The sequence below is a fragment of the Syngnathoides biaculeatus genome, chromosome 2, assembly GCF_019802595.1.
Source record: "Syngnathoides biaculeatus isolate LvHL_M chromosome 2, ASM1980259v1, whole genome shotgun sequence".
Taxonomy (NCBI): Eukaryota; Metazoa; Chordata; class Actinopteri; order Syngnathiformes; family Syngnathidae; genus Syngnathoides; species Syngnathoides biaculeatus.
Window position 1 is genome coordinate 16018829 of NC_084641.1, and position 23464 is coordinate 16042292.

General features: G+C 42.8%; 1 protein-coding gene across 3 annotated transcripts in view; it reads left to right on the forward strand.

Annotated features, from left to right (window-relative positions):
* The first annotated feature begins 10672 nt into the window (after window positions 1–10672).
* dmd (dystrophin) overlaps window positions 10673–23464 on the forward strand; it is a 163669-nt gene continuing 150877 nt past the window's right edge. For all 3 annotated transcript variants that reach the window (XM_061836804.1, XM_061836826.1, XM_061836843.1), the window contains exon 1: window positions 10673–10852. The gene's annotated coding sequence lies outside the window, so the exon portion shown is untranslated. The remainder of the gene's footprint in view (window positions 10853–23464) is intronic.

A 23464-nucleotide genomic window follows, 5' to 3' on the forward strand; every position in this document is an offset into this window, starting at 1 on the left:
TTGACAACCCAAATCGCCACTGTTGCTATATCAAGCGTGGCCTGCATCTCCCAACCCCGGCCCCCACCAAGCAGTAACATTCCACTTTGTTTGAGTTACTGCAAGGCCAATTATCTCCCCCACCCCTCCCCCCATTATCCACTTTTTATTCATTGGCCTCTTATTAAACTTTGTTTTGTTTTGTTTTTTACATTCAAAATAGTCAGGAGAATGTGTTGTGCAATTCCACTACTATGACAACAAGTATACTGTATGTTATGTGCTGCAAAATAAGAAGACGATTTACTCTGTGATTCCCACCTTCCCTCTTCCCATCCAGTTGAACAGTTGCGCAGCAGAGATCCATATTGATGTGCGTGTGTGATCATTTTCAAGTAAATCAGCCCATGTGAGAAACACGGTCTGGTTTCTAGGGACTGGGACCATACCTGTTCCTGCTTACATTGACTAGGGAAATGCAACAAGGAGCACAAGACTCGACCCGATAGATAAAATAATAATTTTAGCTGTAAACATAGGTAGTGACACTTTATGCCAGAAGATGGCAGCACAGTCCTATTGGCGGCAACTAATGTCCAGTATAAAAGTAGTGCAATCAGTGTTCAGTAGAAAAGTTGGAACTGGAATGGAAAAACTTTGGTGCTCAAGGTTCACATTTGAGTTTGAAAACTAATAGATATAGTAGTAATAATAATTAATAATAAAGGTGTAAACTATAACTGTTAAATCTATATGTAAAATGATTGAATTTGTTTGATTCTAGTACAGTATTGACAAAATTGACATCAATTTTCTTTTGATTATCCGCAGTCGGGTCAGCCTAAGAAGGGATGCCCAGACTTGTTGGTCCCCAGCCATATGGTCCAGGTCCTCAGGGTGGGATGACATGGCTGACTGAGCATGGGATTGATTTCCCCTCAGTGACCACATGAGTGTGAATGGCTGACGTTTTCTGTCTTTATATGTGTCCTGTGAATGACTGGTGACCAATGGTGCCTCTGCGTCCAAAATCATCTGGGAAATGTTCCAGCTTCCTGTGACCTTGTATGAAATACTTAATGGACGAGGTGGAGCATGGCATGGTGTCATTTGGCAAATTTTGAACCACAGCTCCATTATCTCGTTAAAAAATACTCAACGGTCTCCGGAGGTCATACACCTTCCAGTTGGCTCGATTCATTTAATGAGGTGTGCTTTAGTTCTTCATTTTCCTGTCATTCATTTGCTTGCACCCTTTTTCTGTCACATTCACCAGTCTCACCTCTTTCCTCAGCCTCCGCCTCTTTTGCTTCATACCAATTTGTTGCTCTTAATGCTTCTCACACTTGCCCACTGTTGTCCTGTTTTCATTCATCCACATCCCCCGTTTCACGTTATTAAACCGTTGTCAGCAATGCTCTTTCCACTTTGAATGGGTTTCTCAAAGCTAACGAAAGATATACATAAAAGAGGATCAATGACTCAGAAGATGCAAGCAAAGGTGGGATTGAAGGAACGACTCTGACAAATGAGTCAGATAGCTGGAGGGCAGATCGAGGTGGAACGTTTGAATGACTGATGTGAAGATGAGGTGGCTGAACTTAGAAAAAAGAATGAGCAACAAGAAGAAAATAGGGAGATGTGTCAGACTTGACACTCATCAGATATATATAAAATACTAATAATAATACTTTGACGGTTCCTTTTATCCATTTATCCAGAGTGTTCCTATGACACCCAGATGCCAACTTGTCATTCCAATGACGTTCGATATTCGCTGTTCCAGGATGGAAGCCTAGAAACTCCTAACATGGAGGCGCCCCTCCAAGAGTATTCAAGATACCAACAAATGATGAGCGATTAAGGGTTGAGGGGGACATACTGGAGGTGAGGAGAGGGAGGGAAGGGACAGGCTGTGCTTGCAGTAAATTGCTGTTCACATGCAGGGCGGGGCTAATAATAATCACTCTCCAGCTCCACTATACTAATTCTCCCGCCAGCCTCTGGGTTTAGTTTTGAACTCCGGGGAGCAGCAGCAAAGCCACGCTTTAGCCTGGCATTATAATTAGCAAGCAGATTACATTCGAGCGCCACCGCTGCACGCCTCCAAATTAGACAGGGACCCTCCTTGAAGACCGAGACGGGAAACCGGGACGATAGATGACACCTTTTTAAAAATAACTTTTCCAAGTCTTTCGTGAGACTGTCCAGTTGAGTGATGCATCACGAGGTGCCTTCTTCATCTTCTGCAATGTCTTCAAGCTGACCTGATACCGCCAGAAATTGGGCTACAACAAAAGTCGCTTTTTGTCCCTTGACAAGAGACAGTGCTAGTGCAAGAAAAAAGCAGCAGTAAGGACTCTCTCATGCATCATGATACGTTCAAATACATCCCAGTGATAAAGCTTGATAAATGCAATCCACTTGAGTTGTTTTTTAAAGCTATAAAAAAAAGATGAATACGATTATAATGCCTTGCCCCCCCCCCCTCCCCCAAAGGGAAATTTTGTTTACAGACTGGCATAACAAATTCACTGAAATACACACTTTTACAATCTGATTGAACAATGTGGTTTATAAAGTCTCTTTATGGGTTGGTCGTGTCCGCTCAGTTGAGATTGGGTCCCACCTCGGGCTGCAAAAATTAATAGCTCCAAACATTTGATTACAAAAACAAAAAAACACACACAAAAAAAAGAAGTTGCAGCAAAATCTTTGCCTTGAAGCTTTGAAGGGATTGTTTTTCAACTTGCTGTTACATACAGCAGTCAATGTAGAAATAAGTTTGCAAGCGAGCCAAGAGGAAAAAGTCCGTAAAATACAGCGAATCCCCATAGTTGAAGGTGGGTTAGCTAGTAAGCAGGCAGTCAATCCTACATCCTCCTTTGCTGATGATAGCATAAGTCAACACGTTAGGTCTCGCCTTTTAAAGCCATACACACTGAAAGGCACAGACACTACATTTTGAGGATGGGGACCCAAAGTGGACAAAAGTAATCCACGCACATTATTGTGGTTAATAATCCAAAATAAATCTCAAATAACTTGTCCCAAAAATATTCAATAGCTGCAGCCCTGGCTCTTATGTAATTCAAACCCTGGGAATTGCTTATGCACATGCGTGGTCCATCCGTCCACCGTAATTGTGACTGGTAGTATCTGCCAAATATATGCAAACTAATTATTTGTGCCCGGTGGTTGTTGTTTGATTAACTTTGATATAATTTCCCCCAAGCAAGAGTGCAACTCAAAAGACAATTTTAATAATTTATGTTTATATACATATTTCTTTATAGCTATACCCCGTGACTTACTGTGACGGTGGAATCTTCACCTATCTGTCGTGCAGTGTGGTGATATTTTTAGTTGTTGTTGCTAGGATATTTAGATGTGTACACACCTGGTCCTGAGGGTGTCTGTCATATTCCAACCCACTCCACCAAGAGCCCGATAATCCCCACCAGGCAATTTACATGCATTAACTGCGGAATAAAGATGCCCGAGAACTGGAGCCAGGAAGCTATCAAGAAATCTCACTGTAACCCTTGTACCTACCCCTAAAATTTTATTTTTGATAGAAATATCCAAAGGTGCTTTAAAACTGTGCAACCCATTGGTAAATACATCTCCGATTGCCAAGTGGGCCGTTATTGTATCGTTTTTTTGTTGTTGTTGTTGTTGTTTTTGTGTTTTGTTTTTATTGAGGAGAAAGAAAACTGATTGTAAAGGTCTGCTGTAATATTTGATCATAAACAGACCCAACAGCTAAGAATATGAAATGGGCTTGGTTCAATATTTTTTTGCTCAATAAGAGCTTAGTCAGTTGGCAGTTCAGTCCAGTTCAACTTCGTTAGATGCACGATGAGTAGATGAATAAATCAAGGTCTCAACTTCTAAACTGCTACTAGCAACACTGTTTCAAATACATATTTTCATAGTTCACAAATGAAAGCAAAGTCACTGATGGTGTGGTGGTGCGCACTCCTGATTTTGGTGCAGGCAGCGTGGGATAAGATTCCCACTGAGTGTTGGCTTCTATATGTGCCCTGTGACTGAATGGTTACCAGTTCAGGCCGTGGTGCACCTTTCAAACAATGTTAGTTGGGATAGGCTCCGTCACTCCTTTGTGAGAATAAGCGGCTTGGAAAACTGACATGGACATATGAACGTGAACTGCTAGCAGAACCTCAAAATGAGTTTTAGTTAACTTAGGGTATCAATCGTTTGGGAACAGGCCTAGGTAAAGACAACAGTATGAACCAATTTGAAAAGTATCTTCTTATCTCAGCTATCCATTCATCATTTTTCTACTCCATGCCCTATTAAAGGCCTATCGTACTTACAGGGCACATGTAGATAAACAACTTCTCACATGCACATTTATACACATTGGAAACACATACTCATCAGATAAGATCAGTTCATCATGACACTATCACCCATGCATGCAGTTGTGCACGCACTGACGCACATTCATGGACACACACATGTGCACACACGCACATGACACCTACAGGGACCCCATAGAGAACTCTCTCTGTAATGGCTGAGCTCCTGAGTCCCAACTGCGATAAGTGAATTTTAATTAAGGGAATACTGAGACTTGTAATACATTATTTTAATAGCCTGCAAATGGCTAAATTGTTGAGAGAGATTGAACATTTGTGTGTATGTGTGTGTGAGAGAAAGAGAGAGAGAGAGAGAGAGAGAGAGAGAGAGGAGAGAGAGAGAGAGAGAGAGAGAGAGAGCCCACTGAGTGACAGTGAGACCTTGAAGAGCATAATTGGGAGGAACGGCCCCCTCGATCAGAACCCGAGGGGTGATCTGTCTGACCTGGCACGTCCAAAATTATTGTGAGGGTTTGCTGGGAATGTTTGGCAGAATCCCTTGTCAGAAGGAGTTTCAACCCTCCCCTCCGACAGTACCTTGCTCCTGTTCCGGGGCAGTCAGGGGACATCGAGTGGGCAATGTTCCTTTTGTGGCGGCAATCCCCGAACCTGTTAGTGGACACCAATGGCTGTCAAGCTGTAGAAGGAGTCCCATCAGGCTTTTTTGGCCTGTACGACTCCCGAGGTATTTAATGGGTATCGGCTGGCCAAGTGGAATGCATCTTTGGTGGTCGTTGAACCAAAAATTCGGGTGCATGGGAGACTTCTGAATCACTTCGAAGAAATTCTGGTCCACTATCTGGTGTCTAAGGAGGGTGAAGCAGTGCGCCATCGAAACTGTGTATATCGGGGATGAGGCGCTGCTGACCTTGACTACGGACGTTGTGGGTGAGTGGAGAGAATACTTTGAAGACCTCCTCATTTTCATCAACACACCTTCCCACGGGAAGCAGAATCTGGGGTCCCTGAGGCATGCTCTGCTTGCTCTCTGGTTGAGGTGGTTGAAAAAGCCCCGGGGCTGGATGAAGTTTGCCTGGAGTTCTTAAAGGCTCTGGATGTTGTGGGGCTGTCCTTGTTGACACGCCTCTGCAACATCGCGTGGACATCTGTGACGATGCCTCTGGATTAAATCTTAATTAATAATAAATCGATATATGTAAACGTATATATGATCCCCTGTGTATTTCAAATGTGATTATTAAATATTTTATAAAATAATAATAATAATAATACATTTAACTTATGACGCCGCAGCACGGTGGCTCAGCTGGAAAGCGTTGGCCTCACAGTTCTGAGGTACAGGGTTCAAATATATATATAGCAGCAAATAGCGGTAAGGTGAGTCAACAGGAAGCCCAGGTGGCAGATGGTGCTGTGCTGTGCTGTGGTGCAGAAAAGTCACCTGGGCTGGCGAGAGTTGAGCTGAAGGTAAGCGGACGCGGACGCATGGTCGGTCGCTGAGCATTAAAGAAAACGCATATTGTGCTTCCTTAAAGGTACATGTCCGTATTTACAGGTGAGGTTCGGAAAATCATAATACGTTTGAACGAATCCTAGACCGCATCGTTCGTATCAAGTGTTTTTTTTTCCCTAATGTTGTAACTACTAAAAGTGTAACTGACCATCATTATCTTTGTTAGTACCAAATCTTTATTTTTGGATCTCATTGCAGCGCATGTTTAGCCAATGAAGTGGTGCTTAATAGGCATTTAAGTGTATTGTAGTTTTTTGGGGGGAAATGAAACTGGAAATGAAAGACGGCCTGTGTCTGTCAAGCCTTCTCATGAACACAAATGAATGCGTGGGGGACCGAAACAATTCCAGCTTCACAACGGGGTCAAGGGACCCTGCAGCCATCGAGTGGACAGGAAACCCTGGCATTTCCAGTATTGGCGGACAAATGGAGGCTCTTTAATGATGCTTGTGAGTTCAGTGAATAATGACCGAGTCCTAAATGTTGCCAAAGTGTGGCAACTAGTGCCAGAACAAGGTTTACTCAGCTGCTGGGTACAATGGACCAGGCGGTTGCTTATCGTTGTGCTTGCTTTGGCTAACAGGAAGTTGACACAAGCAGTAGCGAAGCAGTGTATAATCATGATGTATTCATGTCTCAGGAGGGGTAATTACAGCATGTTTGATCCTGAAAGACTAATGTACAGTAGGGGTTGAAAAAGTACAAAAATGTTTTTTGTTATGTTTTGTTCTTATTTATTCCAATGTCAGGAAACTTGTGCCGAAGGCAATTTATTGATGACTGATATTTTTTTTAATAAAGTACAGAGGTGGCCAAATGTTTTTGCAGCATGGGCCGATTTTCATTTGAAGACATTTTGACAAGACAAGAAATGAAAACAAATGATTCAAACCACAACTCACCATGACACTAATATAATTTAAATCGTGGAAGCCCACTGCGTATTTTTCTTCGATGAGCCGGCTGTGCTCATCTTGTGTTCCATAGTCGCCGGGCTCCAAGAAAATTAAGCATTTCTCTAGTTTCAGTCTTTCTGTTTTAAGACTGAGCACTATACTCATCCACAATTAGCTTATTTGTGAACTCTTGGACCTGCCCAAATGTGTGAAGACCTTGTTGTCTTGTCAGGGGGGCATTTGGCTGCTCCACAAAGTGTTGTGGTCCAGTGATGGCGGCAGAGGGCAGAGTTGAAAGTTCTCCGCGAATTGGCCAGTTGGAAGACGAGATGCCAAAATCGCGTGATTAGCAAATACTTTAAGAGTCAATATGGCATGCTAATGTTGACTAGTCAAGTAACTGAACTTCAAATGACAGCTTCAAAACATTGAGAGTAAATTCACACTCACCAGTGATTCCAAACCACAATGCGACAGCACATTCGTGTGCTGTGGCAAATCATCCAATTTCATTTACTATAAATAGTCTGAAAATGATTTGTTTTCTGCAAATAAATTATATTTGTTCACCTACGGTGCAGGTACAAAGTATTTGCACCTTTTATTTGCATATATATCCCATAAATGCTTCAGATCCTCACCAATTAAATATAAAATGGTGAATCTAAATTATGACTGTATTAATTTTAAAGGGGAAATATCCAAACCTACGTGACCCTATGTGAATAAATAATTGCCTGTGAAGCTAATAACTGACTCCGTCAACCCTCTCAGAAATAAAAGAAACCAAGAGCTTGTGATAACTGCTAATGAGCGATTCACGTTGCTTTTTGAAGATTTTTGGCCTACTCTTCTTTGTGGATGTTATTTTTTTCATGCAGTCTTTTTGAAGGGTTTTGTGGTTGAACTGAGGTTATACCACAGCATTTCACAGCATTCCAAGTTAAAGCAGCTTTTGACTTGGACATACCCAAACCTACATTTTTATTTTAAGATTGTTGTGCCTACGAATTAATTTAAAATTAATTCAAGATACTTGTCAATGTTACTTCGGGAATCCCACCCTTTTTTTCCTACATAGCTGCACTGCAGTACAACTACATCAATCGGTAACAGGAAGAGCAAAATGTTGCTTAAATGGCCGTTAAGTGCTTCTCCTTCCTGCTACGCCTTCAATGGATGTTGGACATTCAGCCAATTAACAGAGCAGCAGTTGACCCAGGAAATGAGCTGATATTCTATTCATGAGCTGAAAATACACTTTTCAGAGTCGGTTGGGGATCAAATCACACCAGCTCTGATCCTTGCTCTAAATAATTGTCCCTCGTTTAAGTTTAATATCCAGAAATCAAACAATCCTCGGCAGAATTGATCTGCCATTAAAACTGGTTTGTTTAATGGATTTTCGGCTTCTTTCACGAGGATCCACTTGTGTCAGCATTCTCTCGGTATTTCACCAAAACGTCAGCTGGCTTAGACAGCTCGAGCCTTCCCCAATGAGCATACGTGGTGTCGAAAATGGATGGATTGGAAAAAGAACGACAGACCCAACTATCTTAAAAATTGTTGAAAACCCTTTTTGCAGTCCGCACACAAACGCTGCAAAAACCTGGAGGCATTCTGTGAACTTGCTGAATACTGATAAATATCAAATGAATACTAAATAAATAAATAAATCTAAGTGAAAAATGTAAACACACCCGCTTTTTAAATTTAGAGGGAAAAATATTTGTAAATATTACTGCTTATCATTTTCTGCATCTGGTACTTTTCACAGTGGCAGAGTAGTGAGTGGTTAGCAGATTCGACTCACAGATCTGAGGTATGAATCAAGACTTGGGCCTTCCTGTGTAGATTTTGCATAGGGATTTCTCTTGGTTCTCTGTCTTCCTCCCACATTCCAAAGACTGACATGTAAGGTTCATTGAAGACTTTTTACTCCTTAGATGGGTGTTGAAGCGTTATTTTTGTGCATTACATCGATCGGATGGTGAGCAATCCAGTCTGTACCCCACCGCTTTGTCTCAAGTCAGCCGGGACGGGCTCCTGCTCACCCGCGAACCTAATTGATTGTTTGTTTAAAGGTCAACTGTCATCCCTATAAACATTCTAAAATAGATATTGTAACAAAAAATACATATAACATTATTCACTTCAATGTCTGTACAAAAAAAAAAAAAAAATGAGCGGAGAGCGTGTCATCCATGCGCAAAGTTGCGGAAGTGTCATTTGACGACATCCAAGTGGTCGCCATATTGGCTGCATCACCTGTCCGTGATGTCACCCTGGAGATTCGCCACTGAAAAAACACCGGCAGACCCTACTATGGGAGACGAACACGTCCCTTCTGACATGGAAGCTCTTTTTGAAGAAGAGAACATCACACAACCGAGTGAAGTTACCGGGGCATTATTACCCCATTGTTTCGAGCCATATTCAGATGATATGCTATCATGGCCAAACCGCCTCCCTGTCCGATCCACTTCCGCGGCGGAGATGAGCCATCACAGGAAGGCCGAGCCAGCTGCCAACCTTGTCGGCCGGGGTGGCTTATTTTCTGCGCCGAGGTGGCTTATCATGGTGCCGAGCTGGACCGCTTTACGGCGTTGATTATAGCCGCCGCCGTCCGCGATGAACAACACCGTCGAGCCGGGGCGCTTTACGGCGTTGTTGTCGCACGCGGCTGAGTGCAGCATTGTCGGCAGCGTTGTTCAGAGGCCCCTACTGTCCGCAAGCCCGATGCACAGCCTTCGCCAAAGCCGTGACCGGGTGGCTCATTTTCAGCGCCAAGGTGGCTTATCACGGAGCCGAGCCAGGCTGCTTCACGGCTTGGTCGTCGCACGCGGCTTAGTGCGGCATTGTCGGAAGCATTGTTCAGATGCGCCGCCGTCCGCGAGCCGACGCGGCAGCCTTCCCCGGCGAGCCTGATGCCGTCCGACGCGTACGTCGACACATTTAGTACACCTGCCGTACGTACGCGGATCTTTTGTTATGTTATGAGAGACCGATTACGTTGTCTGCCCGAAACAATTTTTTTTTAGTAGCTGTAAACACACCTACGTGTCATTTGGAACCCACGAAGCCCTCGTCCTTTGCACCCGTGCAATCCATTTTTCACGATGAACCGGGTCTCTTGCAAACTTATGAAGGGTAAATCAATTCTCCCGAGTGTTGAAGCAATGTTCAGCAATGCAACGAGCTGGCATTTTGGCTAACATGAAGGAACAACGAGCTACCTTCCCGGAGGTAAAACTAATGGAAACAAATGAGCCCACTTGGGGGGCGCCGCTGTCCTTTACGTCACTTCCTGCTTTTGCTTCCCTTGAAGGATTTTCATGGGTGGATTTACAAAAAGCCATATACGTCAAAATCATGTTTTGTGGTGAAAAAAACGCTTGGGTCCATGTCGGCTGCTGTTTTTTCCATTAATAACATACTAAAAATCATGCTATTCATGACAGTGGCCCTTTTACAGGATTATTTTGGAATGCGTGATTTTGTGTTGTTCCGTATCATTTTTACATTTTTGGCAATGGGGAAATGTCATAAATGGGCTGTTAGGATGCTTTAAGCAAGACATAAATAATATCCACACAACCTCCCAAAACTTTGTGGCTGAGGCAGACAGAACCTTTTCGGTGCCGATCCCTGTGACAACAGAGAAGTTTTCTCCACGCCTGGTTTCCAATGTCTCAAATTGGTCGTGTGCAGCAGGTGGGGAGGATGTGGAAGTCATCATTTTATTGCTGCTGATCCAAAGTTGTCGCTCGGGTGTAGATTTGTCGGGGGGCGCTCTCCTTTGGCCGCCGTCCAATCATATGAAACTTTCAGGTGACTCGGAGATTGGAGACCTCGTCTAATCCAAAGAAAGAGACAGGAGGAGCAGGAGGAGGAGTCAACGGCATCAGGACTTCAACGGGACTATTTGTGATTTGTGAGAGCCGAGTGGGCTGCCGGACTCCCACTTGCCCCCTTTCCACAAGCTCGCTGCAGAAGCGAATGGGAACATTCGGAACATTATACACCCGGCGTTCACCTGTTCTCTTCGGTTGTGCTGAGCGTCTCGATCGGATTAAAGGCGGCCAACAAAGACGCCGGAGCGCCCCGTTCTTCAGGTACAACCTCTTTGATTTCAAAAAAAAAAACCGGCTCACTTGGCGGTGGTGTCATTTTTAGTCGAGCAAAGTCCGCCGAGAAGCCGGCTGACTGCGCGGTTCGCCGAACCCAAGCGAGCCGATGCCTCTTCCTGAATAAAGTGCACATAAACATTCCTCTGCATGTGGCGCGTGCGCCTTTGCAACAGGCATTCTTCCGATTAAGCCGAGAATTTAATTCGGACGCCTTCACTACTTGTCCATCATTTCTCATGGTTTCCTTTTACCTGAAGGGTTGACATACCCACGTCTCCCCTCTCCCCTTTTGCATTTAATAATGCTTCCTTGAATTATGGCCTTAATTCCTTCCGTGACCACACTTGCTTGTATATCAATTTAATATTCACCGTTGGATAGAATTTAAATTTGTTTTCTTTGTTTCGAAAATAAAATTTGCATGTATGGTATTGCAAAATAGAAATAGAAGAAAATAAACAGTAAAAAAATTAATGAAAGGAATGGTTTCATAGTGTTGAAAGTCACACATAAAGTGATTGAATGAATATTTTTTTTATGTCCTTGAATGTAATGTGATGAAAGTTGAGTTGGAGTCAATTAATCGATGATATCGTGGACCGCTTTCAGTGGCGTGCAAGTGGGTGGGGCAGTTGGGGGCCATTATTTGGTGGGACTCACGATTCCCCCTTGATGACGACAGTATTTTGCCCTGGAAAATGTCCGTTCATTCGGGAAAAACCTTTTTGCTTTCCACAAGATATCGTGCTGCAAGATGAGAGGTTGTAGCCACTAGCAAGGCTCCCAAAAAGTCAAATACTTTTTTGTTTAACTGTTTCATATACTGTACACTGACATCAGTGCCGTAAAGCGACACAGTCGTCGGGATGTCGTGTCAATAAACCTCTAGAATGAGTACACTTCTTGTAGCACGCAGTTGTCTATGTATTAACATTTTCACGACAAAGACGGACTTTGCGCCTTCCTCGCTGGCGGTCTCCAGGTACCGCTGCTGTGAATCTTTGAAAAGTTTCGCCGATTCAAATTGCCAGACCTCGGGAGACCACAACCACCTTACTTTTTGTTCTCTCAGACATATAAGAACCATCTCCTTGTTGACGTTGCGCATTTACGTATCACCAACCCGACTCTTCGGCGTCAACTGTGTTTTAGGCTTTGGAAATGAATCAACCGGGCCCCTTGTAACCTAGCAGGATATCTTTTCATCAGAATTGCACATTCCCCAAGCACATCTGAGGACAAGATCCAAAACCATGTGATTAGCAGTAAAGTTGACTCGTTTTGTAATAATTCCCTCCTCAGTAAACACACACACACACACATTCAGTAGCATTTTTGTCTTAATGTATACCATAAAGGGGCGTGTCTTTGAGCTCTATTTCCACATCTGGTTGCCATTCCTTGTGAGTGCGCTCATTTTGTGTTTGTTGGTTTTGCTTCTTGTCCCTGAAAAGGCAATTGTGACCGTGGCTTTTTTTCACTGCGGCGTATCTAAAGCTTGTTTGTGACTCAAATTTCGGTTTGCAACACAAAATCGACCAAGCAACAGCTCGTAACTCAAATAAGTCGTAAAGTGGGACACACATACTGTAGGTCTAGGTTCAATTTTATGAATGACCTCATTGGGAATACCGTCCAGATCTGGCAATGCAATGAAAACCATCATTTTATTTCTCTTTTCGAGGGCTTGCGCTTTAGAATCTGAGATGTTTTAGAGTAAATTGCCGCTCACCTTGTTGCAACACCCTAGCGCCGCCCCTGGTCGTCATGTTAACGAAAGCCAGGATTTGCACGATCAAACCCGGCGGGGTTGAACGGCGCCAACGGCTCATTTGCATACGGGAGAGAGCCTCTAAAACGTAGTGGTTGAAGTAGTGTGCTGCAATTCCTTGTCCTTTTTGTATTTTGACCGAGAATATCAAATACTTTTTTTTTTTTTTTTTTCCAATTAAGACACCTGGTAACTGTTATAAGTTGTGGGGCAGAGTGCATAATTGGTGTACTTCAAGACTGCGTAGTTAAGTGTTTGTGATGACGTTTATACATGTTACTTATTTTTGGAAGGTAACAAAATTTATACTATTGAAAATGGATGGAACAAAACATTTACAATAATTTTTGTAATAAAATAGTGCAGCGGCACAGTGGATCAGCTGTTAAAGCGTTGGCCTCACAGTTCTGAGGTCCTGGGTTCAATCCCGGACCTGCCTATGTGAAGTTTGCATGTGCTCCCTGTGCCTGTGTGGGTTTCCTCCGGGCACTCTGGTTTCCTCCCACATGCAACATTAATTGGACACTCTAAAATTACCCCTAGGTGCGATTGTGAGTGCGGGTGTTTGTCTCTCTGTGCCCTGTGAATGGCTGGCAACCAGTTCAGGGTGCACCCTGCCTCCTGCCTCCTGCCCGTTGACAGATGGGATTGTCTCCAGCGCTCCCTGCAACCCTTGTGAGGATAAGTGGCCAAGAAAATGGATGGGTGGATAAAATAGTGCTGCACCAAAGGATAGTTGAGTGAGTTTGTCAGGCACTTGCAGACCCCACTATATGAAAACAAACAAACAAACACTGAAAGGTTTAAAAAAAAAAAAACACCTGCTGGAGGCGTCCCGTCATTTGCATTCCACTAATGAAGGAACACTGGATGCAACTTCAGAACTTGCAGAATGCTGATTGATTACGCATACATAATGAATGGGGTGAGAATCAAGGACAAATGTTAAAGCATCTTAGAGAAGATTTAAAAAAAAAAAAAACATTTCTATTGCTCCAGAATCAGCACTGACATTGTCTCCTCAGAGATAATCAGAACGGGATCAAAACAAAACACAGCAACCTCTCGCAAATTAATAAAAGCACCAACAGCGCAACACGTTGCTGAAAAGAATCAGAACCTCTGCAGAGTTAAAAGAAATCCACTTATTATGCTGAGAGAATACTCAACGTTGCAAAAGCACCATCCAGACATGTGAGAATGTTTGCGGGATGTGAGGCATCTTAAGCCACAGGTGCATGCTGGGATTCACTCCGCTGGGTCCGCTCAGCTCCACTCACGACCGTCATGATCCTCTTTTAGACAAGACCACACATAATCTCCATCTTCATTCCCCTCCTTCGTTACCTTACACGCATAATCTTCAGTCAGCCACCCACCTGTAGCCATTTTTGTGGGGTGATCAGACGTAACTCAGAGGGGCAGCCAGAGGCGCGGGACTATCGTGCGTTGCAAATTTCCAAATTTGATTTCGCACCGTACTTACTGCATACCTTCATAAAATTTCATATATACCGACTGTATATGCGTGCATTTAGATTAACACTTACACTGCGATCCATATTCAAAAGGTTCCCCTACCTACGACATTGGATAATGCAGGGCTGCACAATATGCGGAAGGGGAGGGTGGGGAGACATTGTACTTTTATTCCAACCCTGCGATAGATATTGGGATATGAAGAAATACAGAACCTACCATGCATTTAGATAAACTGAAGACTAAATTGTGTTTGTGTTAGCACAATCATAAAACATTTGTTCTATCTTAATATCCCTCAAATTTCTTAGCTGCTTATCCTCACAAGGGTCACGGGAGTGCTGAAGCCTATCCCAGCTGTCATCGGGCAGGAGGCAGGTTACACACGCGCAGACACGGGGTCCCATGTAATACATTGGATTCATCCATCCATTCATTTTCTTAGCTGCTTATCCTCACAAGGGTTGTGGGAGTGCTGGAGCCTATCCCAGCTGTCAACGGGCAGGAGGCAGGGCACACCCTGAACTGGTTGCCAGCCAGTCGCAGGGCACATGGAGACAAACGACCGCAGTCACAATCGCACGGAGGGGCAATTTAGAGTGCCCAATTAATGTTGCATGTTTTTGGGATGTGGAAGGAAACACCAGAGTGCCCAGAGAAAATCCATGCTGGCACGGGAGAACATGCAAACTCAAAACAGGTAAGGCCGGGATTGCACCCGGGTCCTCAGAACTGTGAGGCCAACGCTTTACCAGCTGATCCACCATGCCGCCTGTTATCTTAATACTGTATGCATAAGTATTTGTACATTTGTGTGTGTGACACGGGTTTTATGCCTTCTAAATAGCCACTGGGAAAATACCCGTACTCATCAAGAGTTTATTTAAAAAAAAAAAAAAAAAAGAAAAGAAAATGGGAATCCAAAGAGACACTCTAAATTGTCCGTAGGTGTGATTGTGAGTGCGGCTGTTTGTCTCAATGTGCCCTGCGATTGGCTGGCAACCAGTTCAGGGTGTACCCTGCCTCCTGCCCGTTGATAGCTGGGATTTGCTTCAGCACTCCCACATCCCTTGTGAGGATAAGTGGCTAAGAAAATGATTATATGGATGAATCCAATGAATTACATGGGACCCCTGTATTGTATGTCCGGCCTGGTTACAAACCACTAAAATTGGGCATAAAGTCAGAGATCCTCCTGTCTTTATTGCAAGAATGTAGCTTCTGGCAGCCACATCCTTGCTGTTTTATGATAATCATCCTATATATTGTTGCCTTAGGGTTCTGAACAGTTTCAGGTATGTGAAGATGATGGGGCAAGTGAGTCTAGTTGGAAAATACATTTTGACAGCCCATGTCATAATGTTTACTTTATATGGCTCCTCGGGTGTGTGCGCTTGTTTCTGTCTCAGACTGTAATTGAACAACAGTCAATCTGCTCCCGTCTCTGCCTCTTCATGGTCGGTGTGAGCATGTGCTGGCGGGTCTTCCCTACCTACAGGGCCACCAGCATCAAATTGAGAAAAAAAAAAAAAAACATAAGTGGAAGCCTGTTATTCCTTTTTCTTATTTCGTGTACTTTAAGCTCTGAGCAGGAAGTCATCACTTGCAACATAGAAGTGACAGCCTGGTTGCAAACTGTTGCCTCATTTTTGTCAATTTGAGACCCTGGCGTGACTCCCATCCTGCCTTAACTCAAATTCTCTGCTCTGGTGCAATGGGAGAGAGTTGACTTGACGTGTGTCTCTGTGAGTTTTCAGGTTTGCCATACAATAATATCTTGTGCAAGTGGGGATTCAACCACTACCATAGTGATATTTGGTAATATTTCTGTGTTGTTTTAAGAACAAGTTTGGAAAATAATCTAATTGTGATCCCCCACCTCAGTATTTTGATTTCAATTTTACATGCAATTATTTGTTTCAAGCTGCTCTTCGGGGTAATTTTTTTTTTATTAAACAAGCAATACATTAATCTTCATGACAAATAATATCTAATATACATAATGTTTCATAGATTAGGCTAATGCTATGAGTGAAACACAAATTAATACAGGCAAATGAAGCATGCATAAATATGAATCTGCTTCAATTACAATTACAAATTTACTAAATTCTTTGGCTTTCAATCTTGTAAGTGTTCAACATGACATCCTAACAACATTCGGCAAAACAACTGTGAACATACAGTAAGTAGCAGTAGTAAGTAATCAATCAGTCAGTAATCTATCACAAAAAATACCCAGAGTGCATACCCAGCGTTCCCCTGTTCGTAATAAAATAAATAAAATGCAGAATACAGTCATCTTCACAGAGTTATTTACATCATACAAAGAGATGGAGGGAAAAATAATAACAATAAAGCTGACTGAACTCCAATCAATAACATCACATATACTCAATTGGAGGGAACATTAGATTATTCCCATTTATATGACATAATATCTTCCAAGCGGCGGCGCCGTTTCAATTAAATTTGGAGTAGCATCATTTGGCAGGTGTCCTCGGTTTCATTCGACGTCGACGTCTGAACACATTCTGCAGTCTAATTTATCTTCTAATATGTGCCTACTGACAACTTGAAGTCGTGTGACGAGAGGATGTATTTCATTGGTCACCAATCAAGTCATGAAAACTTTTTTTTTTTTTAACCATTTGCGGCAAATAAATGTCAAACGTCTTAGCTATTTGCCCCAAAGTTTTGTGAGAGGAAAAAAAACTGCATGTAATGTTGTGGCAGCCTCCACGGCGCTGCTTCTAATATCCAGCCTCATCGCAGCTATTGCCGTTAGCAAATCGCGTGTTGTCGTTTGACCGTATTATTCTAAATGGTATGAATCTTCAGCCCTAGTTGTCATCTTTAATTCATTCATAGTGTTTTTTCTTGATGTAGCTCCAAATAACCCTCTGGGTCCACGTTGCCTGTATTTCCTAACATTTATGATTGTGTGTAAATGCCATGTTTACGACTGAATAAGTTTCTTTAAAGTCCGAGGACGCATATTTGTTCCCCCTTGTGTGATGTAATGTCAATTTCCGCCAGATATCTCGGCCAGCATGCAAACTCGTGCTGTTTGTGAAGGTGTTTTGTTTGTGTTGAATAATTGAATGATAGAGTCCATTATGAAGCATGGGGTCACGATTGTTTACATGCTAGATGTTGATGCTTGGCGGCTCTCCATGATAAGTTCTTTGGACTGCCTGTTAGATTTTTATTTTTTACCCAAATATCTTCTGACAGTGTGAATTTCCACACACGTGGGGCTGAGATTTGAACCCCAGTTCTCTGAACTGTGAGGCAGACGCTTTAACCGTGCCATCCCATGTTATCATTGATGCTCTATCCGGATTTGTGGCCACTGCTTGGTTGGTGCCCTCCTCAATTGACATTCCACAGATTCGGCCACCTCCCTGTTTTCCTGTTTTGAAGAACACAATTTTCATTTCCTCTCCTTTTCGTTTTAGTACTCATTTGATGGACCAATTTGCTTTCAGATAATCATCTGAAGCCAACTCTCAGTCTGACTCATTTACTTTTTAAGATTACGCACACCAAATTTCGACATCTTTACAATGTTAGGACAATGCTTTACAGTTGCTTTCTGCCGTCACAGCAGATTTTTGTTTAGTGAATGTATAAATACGCACACACTGGACTATAATGTTTGTGAACTGTAAATGAAGGTTATATTTATTTAAAAAAAAAAAAAAAAAAAAAGATTGAATGGGAAACTTTGTGCTTTCATCCTGGATCAGGCTGTGCCAAGGTGGAATTTTAAGATTCCACACCATCTCATTCTGCACTTTCTACTTTGGCTTGAGACCAGACCTTTCCTACTCGGAAAACGTGAAAATCCCGTCCAGTTTAACCGCTTTTTCTTCGGTTATTCACATACGCCAACAGTCATTGCATCTTAAAACAACAGCTTTTCTTTTTTAACTTTCTCCATCAATATCCAAAGTAAACATAAGCAGCATGTCAAGCTCATCTTTGCTCCACGTTGCCCAGACTGTGTTGTTGCTAACTAAAGCAGCGGTGGTGGACGCTGTCATTATATAACACATTGATGGGCTGCGTAAGTACCGCAACATTTGTAATTATGAGTGTACGTCTTTAAGAGTGTTTGTGTGTGTGGGGGGGGGCGTTAAGGTGAACTAGGAAAAAGTGTGGCGCAGCAGTGTTAGAGAGGATTGGATTTTTTTTTTCTTGTTGTTTTTTGCGCGCAACGCAGAACATTTGCAAAAGAGACTGCATCAGCTCTGCACAATTGCGCACGCGCATAGTTTAGAGGGAACATTGGCTGACGTTTTTTTTTTTTTTTCTTTTTTGGGCACGCTGTCATGCGATTGACCAAGACTGCCTCCAGTCAATCGCGATCGACGCATTGAGCACCCCTGTTGTAGATTAATCCGCTTTACTCATTTCTGTTTTTTCTGCAATATGACAGACGTCTATTTGGTATAGTTCCAAGTAAAGAGATGAGTTTGCGACCCTTAACCTTATCCATCCCAATAGATTCCCTGTGAGGTTGTTTTTGTGCTTCTTCATAGATCGGAGGCAGAAAGCCAAAACATTTTTCTAGACTGACCGGCGAATGGCTGTCTGTTTTTATTTGACACTAAAAATGCAAAAGACAGATTGAAAAAACAAACAAACCTTAAATGCCCCTCGAACACAATGTTACATTTTTTCTTCTTAGATAACCGGGCCGTTCATACTACGCATTGTCTATCACTGACTGGGATTGTTTATTAAGATATTGATAATCTAACATATTTGGTGTAAGCAGCAGCTAGTTGGCAGGTCAAGTACTAGTATTTTGTTTGAACGTTGTCTAGCCGGCAGAAACCTGCCATATATGAACATTGAATCACCTAAGTGTGATGACTCAACTATTTGCTTGCGTAGTGTCGTTAGCATCTCAGCCTTTGCATAAAAGCCTCGCTCTCCTTCCCTCTGGCCAGCAGCATGTCTCCGCAATTAAGCAGACATATTGAGGATGGCGTGGCTTTGTGCTCGGATTCAAAAGATGTGGTTCAAGTGGAACACTTTTGCTGTGACATTTTATTTTTTTGTCTTGGACACTCTGGTGAAGAAAGGGACAGAGCTGTCAACTCATCACCACCTGGTGGTGAGTTAGGACCGATGGTGGGGGAAGATGCTGAAACGACGGCTGGCAGAATCCCCTCTTAGATGGAGTTTCAACTCCCTCCTCTGATAGAACTTTGCTCATGCTCCGGGGGAGGCGGGGGAGTCCGAATGGACGATCTGATCTGGATGCCTCCCTGGTGAGGTGTTCCGGGCACGTCTTCCCGGTAGGAGACCCGGGGGTTGACCTAAGACGCGCTGGAGAGACTAATTTCTCGGCTGGCCCGGGAACGCCTCGGGATCCTGAAGAGTTGGATGAAATGGCTAAGGAAAGGAAAGTCTGGGCGTCTCTGCTAAACCTACAGCCCCCATGACCTGACCATGGATAATGGATGGATGGACATTTTGTTTACGCATTGAATTTTTTGTGTTTGAAAGAAACTTAATGAGCAGAACAGACATTGGACATTGACAAACCATCAACTAATTCAGAACAGAAAATCCACCTGAATTTTGTGGGGTCTTCCAAGCATAGAAATGTATATTGTTTGCTTCTTTTTACAATTTCAAATGTGCAAAAAGTTGCTATCGCTTACTATAAACTTGGGTTGCATAGTTGATCGCCAGCCAATTGCAGGGTACATAGAAACAAACAACCATTTGGACTCAGGTTCACTTCTAAGGACAAATTAGAGTTTTCCTACCTAACCTACCACAAATCTTTTCAGAGGTGAGAGGAAACTGTAGTACCTGGAAAAAACACACGCAGGACGGGGAGAATGTGCAAACTCCAGACAGGCGAGGCCAGTGTTTGAATCTCAGTACTCAGAACTATGAGGTGATGTGCAGATGTGCTAACTACCCATCAACGATCAAAATTCTACTTACAAAATGTGCCAAATGGTTTTTGGAAAGATGCTGAAGCACAAAGGATTATTGCAAACTAGTATTCTTATTGCAATTGTTATCATTATTGTTTTGTCTTTATTTGTATTTATTCATCTTTAAAAGTGGAACAATGGTCGACTGGTTAGCACATCTGCCTCCCCGTGCCTGCGTGGGTTTTCTCCGGGCACTCCGGCCGGCTTCTTCCCACATCACCAAAAAAAAAAAAAAAAAGCATGCTATCTTAATTGAAGCCTTTTTGTGAGTGCTCTGCGACTGACTGACAACCAGTTCAGGCTGTACCCCGCCTTTCGGCTGAAGATATTTGGGATAGGTCTCCAACAAGTCCACGACCCTTGTGAGGATAAGCAGAGCACAAGATGATTTTTAACAAACGGTGACACAGGTTTTATTTCCATTTGTCATCTTTTGTCTTTTTTTTATACACATAAAAACCAGTGTTGTTTTGGAATGCATTTGGCTAGTCCGATTTAGCAATGATGCTATGAACCGCATTAGTGTTCATTATGTTAACATCCATCCATCCATCCTTCCATCCATCCATCACTTTGAGAAGTCTGGCCGATTTAAAGCCTTAAGCTAACATACAGGAATGCATGAGGAAACCGGTGTACTCGCCGTTCAGACTTTGTGCCTCAGGATATGACGAGATTTCTTTGGTAAAAAAGATAAACACATATCTGTACGTTCGTCTTTTTGAGACGTCCATAGCGAACATGAACACTCGGCGACAAGTTGTCGAACGGCACATGTTGAAGCATGGATGGGGATGTTTCTGACTGGCCGAAGTTTGCAAAAGTTTTTTTCTCTAGAGTATTGGACAGAAAAGGAATGTTGGATATTAACTAAGACATTTGGCCATGGATCAGCTTTTTTTTTTTTTTAAACAATGAATTTGATTACATCCATTTTAAATAACTATGGTCTATGGCCTGTTTATGAAAAAAAAAAAAAAAAAAAAAATTGCTCATGCTCCGTCCAGTAGGGCCAACCAGTGGCAGAGCGTCTTTATGTGTAATGTGTGATATGTGATTTGGATTTTTAAATACAAGGTGATGAGGAAGCGGAAGAAAATTTGAAGGCCAAATCAGTCAGATGAGGGCAGCATGGTGCCCTAGTGATTAAAACGTGTGCTTGACAGGTTCGCTATGCTGCGGTCACCTTGTGTGGAATTTCACATTCATTCTGCCTCTCTTCTAAGCAACTGACCTCACGTAGCATATTTTTACAACACTTCACAAATTCGAACTGAAGCAGCAGAAAGTGTAAAATCATCATTGAAGCCATTTACTTTTTTTTCTTCAATCACTTTACCTTGTAAAAATGACATTCAAAGGTTTGTTTCCTCGCGGTGCCATTAAAGAACTATCTTTTTTGCCACGAGGAAGTACTTTATTTGTGACATTGTGGTGAAAAATTTCTTTTTGAAAATTAGTACCTTTCTGACAGTATCAATTAAACGTGGAAAATATTATCTTAATAAAGGCACCTTTGTCATCCAGCTCTTGTTTTGGACATTAGTGGAGTTGGTCCTAACGCTGTGTCTGGTTGGTCTTTTTGCCTTATGATGGATGCTTACTTACCCACACCCAGCAAGGCACCTTTTTGATGTCCATGTCTATTTTCCAACGCACTTATCCTCACAAGGGTCATGGGATTGCCAGAGCCTATCCCAGCTTACATTGGGCAAAAGGCGAACTGCACCCTGAACTGGTGGCCAGTCAGTCGTACAGGGCACTCAACGTTATTTCAGGGTCAGGTCCTTTTCAGGTTTTGCTCAACTACAGCTGTGGCCCCTCAAGGTGGCCTGTGGCCTCTTCCTCGTGTTGGTGACAACACAACCATATTTTGATTATAATTGATTTTGTGTGGGGTAAAAATCTCACCTGTGTATTACAGGGGACAAACAATGACATCTGTTTTTCTGAGGTGTGTTTCAACATGGTCACTTGTGAACTTCAGTTACATCCTTGCCAATATTATCATGACAAAAGATGAAATTGCAGAATAAAATGGAACATGCACAGTAGAGCAAACAGGCTTTTTATACTGCGCTGCCATTTCCCTTGTTTGGACATGACGTCCTTTAATACCGTATGTCCTTTTTGTGTTTGCGTTTTGCTTTATGTCTCTCCGATTTCACATCTGGATGTCCAATTCAACAAATCAGAAGCAGTGGATGGCGAGTGTGGTGAGGAAGTGAAAAAACAGGTCCAACCAGGTTGGAACAGCTGGCGGAAGGTGTCTGGTGTGTTATGTGACAGAAGAGTCTCTGCTAGGATGAAGGGCAAAGTTTATAAAACAGTGGTGAGGCCATGATGTACAGCATGGGTGCTCAATGCGTCGATCGCAATCGCGAGTCAGTTTCGACCGATTGCGACGGCTTGCTGAGGAAAAAAAAAGAAAAGAAAAGACAGCAGTATTTTTTTTAACTTTAGCTCAGTGCACATGTGCAAACAACGACAGTACACCAAAACATGCTGTCAGTGAGGTCCCCCCCATTTTAAGTCTCGCTTAAGAAATCTTAACAAATGGATGCTGCAGTGAAGAAGACCAAAACGTATCACTTTCATACGGAATGGAAGGGGGACTTTTTTTTTCCACAGTCATTTTCAAAGTGCGTTTGCCTCATCTGCCAGTCGACTGAAATGTGGAATGGCATTTTTGAAGTGTCTATGGAAAATACGACACCGACGTTCCGCCAAAAAGCAAGCTGAGAATGAGAAAAGTGAACAAAGTAAAATCCCAATTGGCCCCACAGCAGTCACCGAAAGATCGTTTCCGGGTTCGTCACATCACATATAAAAGAGGCATAGCTGACTCGTTGTTCTAATCTTTTAAAAATAAGGCGGCAATATTATGTTCAATAAAATCTCTGCAGCTGTAAAGGAGTACAGTTACACGGCGCTGTGAAGCCATGGCTGATGTGTGGAAGGACATCGCGATTGTGAGCGTTTCTCACTGCAGTAGGACGAATCCACTGACATGAGTGACACACCCCAGGTGTGCATTTTCATTCATGTGCTGTTTAGTGATCGTCAACGTGAACTCAGATCGTTAAAAAAAAATGTGTAAAGTTAATTATGTTGTGTAATATTGGCTCACGCGGGTATGCAACGCACACAAACGTAGATTTTCACATAAAGAAGCCTCAATATACTTTAAAATAAATATGTTTTACATTTTTGTTGTGGGTAGATCTTTGTGACTTAGTCATTCTATTTCATCATTGATTATTCTTAACCCCCCGTCGATCGCAAGAGGCTGGATGCTTGAGAATTAGAGATCTTTGGGGGGAAAAAAGCCTGGGCACCCCTGATGTATGGGTTAGAGACGGTGGCAGTGAAGAGACAGTA